Source organism: Cariama cristata, unplaced genomic scaffold (assembly GCF_000690535.1).
Source record: "Cariama cristata isolate BGI_N322 unplaced genomic scaffold, ASM69053v1 scaffold11548, whole genome shotgun sequence".
In the NCBI taxonomy this organism is placed as follows: Eukaryota; Metazoa; Chordata; class Aves; order Cariamiformes; family Cariamidae; genus Cariama; species Cariama cristata.
The window spans coordinates 33,193-41,490 of record NW_009629448.1 but is presented as its reverse complement, the minus strand read 5'-3'; positions in this window follow the sequence as shown (position 1 = coordinate 41,490).

The following is an 8,298-nucleotide window of genomic DNA, read 5'->3' as shown; positions in this document are numbered from 1 at the left end:
CCCACCACTTTCCCTGTTTGTTTCTGTGATATTGCTCCTCTTCATGGGATTTTTTCACAGGGTTGTCTTGAGATAGCAGGACCCCAGAGCTCCTTCCCTGCCTTCCACCCCTCCCCTTGGCAGAGGGCAGCAGGGCTCCCCTGTGCCCACCCCCATTTCATGCCCTCTCCACAGAGAGCTCTGGGATCGGTGGTATTCGTTTGGGCAGATGTGCTTGATCATCTCATGCTCCTGCCTACGATACTGGTTTTGTAGCCACTGTGATTATGCCTGTACTTACAGCATTGCACAGTTTCAAGCAGTGTCCCCCAAGAGATTCCCATCTGACCGCTGACACAGAGCTAAGCTTTGTGCTTCAATATTGATTGACAGGAAGTTTTAAGTAAAAATGAAGTTGAGGTAATACCTCCAGTAACCTCCACTGTACCAACTCCCCACCATCCCTACTGACAGTGCCCACCACTAAGCCAAACAAGTTTTCCATGCCATAATCCCACACACTCTTCCTACATTTTCATGCAGATGTGGTGCCTGAAGACACTTGTAGATGTCCATAGGCACATCCTATAAATTTTTAGTACTACAGCCTGAGTTTTCCCCTGGAACTCCATTCAGAGCCATCCTTCTCATTATGTCTATTTAACGTTCCAAGCAGGCATAGCCCTACCAGATATAGCATTTACTCATAAGCATTGCCTGATGAAGCCCCTTCAGTATGCAGTACGTAATGGTAACGCAGTTCCCAAGGATAATAGCAGGAATAAACACGATACCTGGTAGGGAAGGGTTTGCAGAATCAAGATTTTAGCTATCAATCCCACCAATTAACACCAATGGACTGAGTAATCCCATTAAATTCAACCTGAAGCTGCCTATCCATGAATTTTCTATTGTCAAGTCCTTAGTTTCAGCTTTACTTATAAAGTCGTCTGCCCACACCGAGCTAACTACAGGTGTGGTTTGAGCATGTCTGGGAGCCATTCAAATGGAAGAGCTTCATGATAGAGTGGCTGCACTGAGTATTGCTTGGAGAAGCATTAACAAAAATGCCATAAACCAAATTAGAAAAAGCTGTTTCTCTGCATTATAGAATGTTTACGTAGCAATTTTCCCTCTAAAGCATCACCCATTTTTCGGGTGGAAGTATTCGGTTCAGTACAGTTCCGCATGACCCCAGCTGACAGTCTGCCTAAGTGCTGCTGCTGCGGCTGCTTTCAGGGGCACTTACGGAAACTGCCCAGGGGAAAGAAGATCCAAGGAAGATGTGCATTTTTTTCTGGACACCATTAAACAAATACATCACTGCTATAGTGCCACAGAATTTGTCTGATAATATCTTTCCAGGAGCTAGGAAGGACTGGAATAATGACGGTTTTCTGCAGCTCTTCAGAAAGGATGAAAAGTCAGTAGAGGTTTCACTCCTGCGAAACATGACTTCCTTCACTCAACACCCAAAAGTTTTGTTTTGAACAATCCTTTTTTGGTTTTAAGCCAAATACTCATTAGATACAAGAGAGGTAATCTGACAACTTCTCAAACTTGATTCCTTCCAAATACAAAGGTTAAATGGTACTGCAGCTTTTGTTCAGTGTCTTTTGTTTTTCACTCTCATAGCCTGGGAGATGCAGGGAAGAAGACCAGTAAATCCACATGAGTCAGGATACTGTAGTATGGGAAGTACGCCTTCATTTAGTCAGCCATTAAAAAAATTATTTCTGCTAAATTTATTGGTTGTTATTTCTACTTTTGCCTTCCAGCGTGTAAGTAAATACTGTTTGATATTGACAGCTGTTGTTAAATATTGGAAGTAAAGGGAAACATTGTGACCCAGCACCGGGGAGGGGAGAGCAGGGCTGCCATTCATTTAGATAGATATGTTTAATCATCAACTATATACTGCACTCTGATCTGTAGAACATCTGACTTCTGATGAGATAAAAGTTCTGAAAGTTATTACTGAGAGCAACAAATTGCATAAAGAAATATTCTCATTGAAAGTACACATTGCGAAGAAGAAAAAACTAAATCAAGATCTAAGCATTCATTTCTCATTGACATCATTGGGAACTGCATACACATGCATTCAGCACAAAATAATTTTGGTAATTAAAATAATTAAAGTTACTTCATTTTGCAGAAATTATATTTCATGTTCAGCTGCAATTCATGGGTTAACACTTTGCATTATTTTAGCAAAATTGAAAAACTGGAGTTTCAATGCATTGCTAGCACTTATGCTTAGCTGGAAATGTGCAAGGGTAAGTTTGCTTGTCTCTAATCACTGCCCTTTAAGGTTTGCATTTTACCTGATCATTTCATTCACTGCAACAGAAAGAGGCAAAACAGCTTATCATCACAAAAATATACTTCTGCAACTGGCTCTGAAAAGGTAATTCGTTTCCCTCAGAAAACTCTTACTCCTATAAAAGGCAAAAATCTGCCAGTAAAATTCACACTTCTGCCTTAAGGAAATAAACTACTTAAATGCTAATGGTTTAAATTGCTCCCAAAGTAACACGAAGGAGCTATTCCAGCCATGCGGGTGTTGTACAAGTGGACAGCTATAGAAAAGCTTTTCCAGTATTCAGAGAGAAAAGCAGGGAGTCGCATCTTCATAGAAGGAACGAGACTCCTGCCAGAGGTCGCAGAGCTGCTTGCTCTTCGGTCTCAAGCCCACAGCATCTGCAATGGCCTTATCCAGGTGCCATGTGGCTGCTGCGTCAAGGGAAAAAAAAATAACGACTATGATGGTCTCCACTTGGGGCATGTACTTAAACAAAGAGGTCCAGCACAGCAAACCCCAAATAACCCATCTGATCCAGGTGATTTGTTGTCAAAGTCTGTGTAATGGGGAATCAAGGAAAGCGATTGCAATATCTGATGGGTGGTGTGATGGCTGCGACACACACAAATACAACAAACAAAGGAAAGCCGCTGGAAGGAGTGCTGGAGTGCAGGAGGTCGCTGAGCTCACCTCCCTGGGCGCTCCTCCTGGCACCCTCCCGGTAACAGCCCTGTCACCCACCCACGAGGGTGACAGCCCTGTCACCCACCCATGGCCAGCAGGGATGGAGGCTACTCCTGCCTCTGCAAGGGCCCTGCTCAGCACACAGGGCCCTGCTGCACCCAGGGAGCTGGGAAACCCTCACACTTTCCAGGGAGGAGACAGCAGAGTTTTGCCATGCTCCTGTTGCTCTTCTGAAATCCTGGTTGCATGGGGGGTTTGTTTGGCAGGGTTTCTTTTTTTGCCATCTGAATATTCGGCATCTCTATTGAGAGTATCACTCCCTTCCAAAGTATCTGAAGAGATTATTCCCATTTTAATATATGCCTTTAACATGGTCATTTCTGGTTCAAATATAAATGGGAAATTTGGAAAAGTGTCACTGTGAGATCTTTGTGGGATCCATGATATCTTATTTTGCATAGGTCTAGCAATAACACCTGTCACAGGGACTGCCTTTAAGGGTGAAGGGAAACTTCTTTTTAACTAGCGACTCTGTAACCAGCCCAGGCTAAGCATTATTCTCAGTCTTTTCCACCTCGTATATCCAGAAAAAGATTTTGCACACCAGGCTGTCCTCGTGATCCCTGTGCAGCCCTGCTCCTTTCAGGGTATGTACACAAGTTTAACCAACTGAAACCTGGTAAACAGCTGTGCTGGAAATCAAGCACATGGAATGAAACCTGCTCGCTTCATTTTAGCGTGTAATAACACATTGTTATTTACTGAAACAATTTAAGTTTCTCATAGTTTACAGATAGTCATGGCCCCCTTGCCCTGAAATATGTCTGTCTGACGATGTTTTTCCTTGACTCCTTGATTTAGAGACGGAAAGGGGTTGGTGTTGCTCTGAAAGAAGTCCTCTGTAGTGCCAACAGGACTCAACGGCTGAACAGATTGTGTCAACAGTCCTATTCCTTCCATTTAAGCCACATAATCTCCCTTATAGTCACCAGCTAGAACCCTATCTTTGTATGAAAACAGACAAGATAACATTGGCCTCACTGTCTTTCGGTTTAGATATTTATTTTTTAAAATTCAGGCTTTGTGAGCTCTGAGGTAAGATTTAACCTCTTTCTTTAGTTACTGCAAAAGAAACTTCTACATCAGTACAATTTACTGTCAAATACTGGGACCAGCGCTCCTGGGAGGAGAGGGTAAGAATCACGCATCAGCTATGACACACATGAAAATCACAGGCTTTAATCATTGTTGTGCTTTACATATACAAATTGACCGACAGACTGAAACTACGGTGCAGCCTTTACCAAAATTTTTCTTGAATCATATTTCAATCCTTTAAAGCAGGTGCTTGTGGGAATCTGGTTGCTTTGTTCTCCAGTAATTTTTTTCCTTGCACTTTGCTCTAGGAGTTCTACTACTGCTAAAGAACCGAAGCCACACTTACTTAGACTACTTTTAGCAAAGTAAATGTGTTACCACACTTCAGTACTGCCTAACACCACTGAGAATTTACTAAGCATAAATAGCACGTCATGTGCAAGCCCAGTTAGCAAACACATTGAGAAAATCTCTGTCACATTGGGGAGGATTGAAGCAAGCAGCAAGCATAGCTAGGGCCCGACACTGATAAACTGGAAGCAACAAATTAAAAAAAAAAAAAACAACAAACCAACAAACTCTCTCTTGCATTTTGTTTTGCACACAAAACATACTGTAAATAAATTGTGAATACTGACTACACATCAGTCACTTCACACTGAGCTCTCTTCAGGATTACTTGACGGTTACCTGGGATGTAAAAAGTCATTTCTGGGGAGTCACCATATGGACTTATACAAAGACACATCCCAACCAGCAAAGCGCACATGAAGGATGGTTCCTGCATGAACAAGTCTGCTTCCACCATGTGGTAGAAACTTTAAGTCGCTGAGCAAATTTAAAACATTTGAATCTATTCAGCTTCATGTCTCTCAGTGGCATATGCATACTAGCAACTTAAATCCTGGCATTTTTTTCTGTCTACTGTCTTGGAACATGGAAAAAATACTGAAAAAATTAGTCACTTTGCCTATTTTTGCAAAGCTCGTTCAAAAATCAGCAAGCATTTTTCAGCATGAGTCACTACCCACATCCGTGTTGCAATAATTGGATTGTACATTCTCATTAGAAAATCTGACTGCTGTTCCTACTCTTCAGTTAGAAGATGAGCAGAAGCCAGCTGTTTTGAGTTTTATTAGAAAACCAGGAAGTTTCCAAATGCAACTGTGCATTAATTTTGTGTGTTTGTTTGAAGACACAACAAAATCAAAACAACTAGCTTATCAAGCATGGGTTAATCAACCTATGCTTTAGATGACACCACACAGCCAACTACATTTGACACAAGCAAACTGCAAAATAACAACACTAAGTCCTCTTCTGACTTCTTGGCAAACCTTATAACCGATCACCATTGCCCTTCTGCCTCTCAAAGCTAGGAAAATTGAAAAGGAAAATGGTACCTGGGGAGAAGCTGGCGTGCTCCCGTGGGTTCTGGCTGCCACCGGGCTCCCACTGCCTGCCTCCCTGGGCAGCCCAGAGCCTTCCGCAGCTACGGCTGCCTGCGCCGGTCAATGTTTTACCAGGCTGTGAGCAGCCCGCTGTCCCACCCTCCCTGCAAACACCCCGTGGGGGAAGGCAGCGCCGAGGCCACGGGGGCAGAGCCCGTGCTGAAAAGGTCGCCCTTCTTCTATCCGCCCTGTCCTCAACAGGGAAAGCAAAGTGCACAAAAAAAGGGAAACCTCTTAAGAGGGGAACGTGTGGAAAGCATGCCATGAAGGGGAAAAAAAAAAGGTACATAAATGGTGCTATTAATAGATAATTTGTGGCAGGTAAATCGTGATAACCTTTCTCCGTATTGTTCTAAGGCTCATGCAAGCCTAGGCGTGCCTGGCTGAAAGCTTAGAGGGAACACTTAATTTATAGGAGTACATAAATTTCCAAATAAATCTTCAGCATAAGAGAGCAGTCATTCCAATGACAGCTAAAACTTCAAAATGACAACAAAAAGACGTGAAACCACATGATAAAATAACACAAAGGGAGCCTAAACATGAAGATGGGGAAAGAAATGGCTGAGGCAATCTGCGACATTTTACCTTGCAGGTGGAGGCTCTGCTCCTGAGTCTTGGCTTCTCGGGAATGTCTCAGAGTTACAGCTCTACCTGCAAGTTAACAATTACAAGCAAAGGGCAGCCGAAATGGGCTGGCAACCGAGCGTGGCGCTGAAAGGTGCCGCTGCCGCTCCCCGAGGAGGAGAGGAGAGGAGAGCTGCCAAGCTTGGGAAGGACTCGGAGGCTGGGACTCAGTGGCTGCTCCCAACCTGGGAGACCCTTTCAGGACCTGGTACACAGAGGTCTGCTCATGGAGGAGCAACAGGAAAATCTAGGCTACGTTGTCGGTCCTGGTTTTGCGATACTGCCTCGTCTGTCATAGCTTTTCAGTCCTGGTTTGGGGAAGAGTGATTCATTTTGTTTAATCTAGGGTCCCTGACTTGAGCAGTGCGTATTTTAATGCACATGTTGAAGGAGAAAATCTACATCACCGGCTGCTCTAGCTAGTCAGATTAGCTACTAAAACCTGCCACGTAGTGCAATAACGAGCATGTCTGCATGCTGGGTTTGCTGTTGATCTGGGTCTTGTATGGCCTTGCACAGGGATGGCGTTATCCACACTCAGTGATGCTGGGCTGAGGGACACTGGCCATGTCTGGTCAGGATGGAAAGGCTTCCTCTGCCCACTGGGCACACTGCAGTGTACTCACGGGTGGCCAAGGGCACAGCTGCGTCCAGTTCACCAGCCGGCATGCACGTGTGACACTGTCGGTGCAGCAACAGGCTGTGGCTGGGCTTGAGCAGATGTGTCGCCGAAAGCAGGAGTGCCTTCCCTCAGCCAGGACTCCTGAGGGGGCTTCCTCAGAGCCCAGGGCCCAGGGCAAGCCCACAGGGGCTGATGCGTGGCCAGCCACTGTGGCAATGCGAGCCCTGCAGCTGCTGCCCTTGCTGCATGCCCAGTGAACCCAACGCACACGAGCCTGCTCAGCTCTCCGAGGTGCCACCATCTGCTGTGGGTGCTTTCAAGTGTGGTGTTCCCTCCTGTCAGTCCACACTCACCTCACCTCCCCTTTTGCCTGGAAAAGGAGAGGCAGAAGGGGAATCTCTTACAGATTTGGTATTTAAGGCCACCATAGCGGCGGCCTGTGACTTCCTGGTAGGACAGGCTGTTGGCACCAGCGGAGAAGGCATATGGACTTCCCTACAGCTGCCAGACACAACCCTGCTGCTGCAGGACAACCAGTAAGACCCGGCAATGTCATTTGCATAAGCCTTATTAATTCCCAACCATTAACTTGTATTCCCTCTAGATAAAAAAACCCTCACAGCTGCTTCACAGCATCTGCTCCCAACCTGCGAGGAAGAGCGCTGCAACAAATGCACAGGGGAGGGAGAGACCCGTCTTCTTCTGCCAGCTTCTCAGGCTTGCAGCAAGACACTTGTCACATCACCTTAGCCTCTTGGTGCCTCACTGATCTCTCAGCTGTACGTGGAAATAATAACAACCTGCTATTCCACAATGCTGCTTGGAGTCTCAGCTGTGGCTATCGTCTCTGAGACTCCCCCAGGCAGAAAAAGGGGTCTTATCTGAAAGAGCTTATCTGTTTTTAAGACCCTGCCTAACCAGCTCTAGGGAGCAGGAACTGCTCCCAGCAGTCTTGCTCCACCTGGTATCGAGAGCTGCTCCCAGAGAGGTGCATTAGGTGGGCAAGGGGGAGGTCCAGCCATACTGTTTCTCTCTCCTGCTTGGATAAGGACTCCGTTCAAGATCTCTCAGATCCTCCCAACAAAACCTGGGTGGAAGAGACCATGTTTCTGTGAAAAGGTCTGCTTTTGGCAACTTGCTGTTTCCTGGCTGCAGAAGCATTTCAGCAGAAGACTCTGGAGGAGTGCTGCCCACTCATCTGGATCAGATCTAGATTTTATCACCGTTGTCTTTCATGTCATGACACTGCCAGTCCATCCTTTGGCAAGGTTGGAAACTGAGGCTGCAGTGGTGAGATTTGGAAGTGGACGAGTGGTGTGCTGGTACTCGGGTTATGGAGCCAGCTCAAATTTAGTTTACTTGGCAGCAGAGACAAGGTTGCACAAATACTCACTTTTTCATGGTACTAGTACTTCTGCAAAGCATGTAAGCCCAGTACAGGCCTAAGAGAGTCAAATTGTGTGTAGTATTGACCCACTGAGGCCAGAGGACTTCAGAGAAGCTCTGTTATCAGTCATAGCTGCCAGGTATAG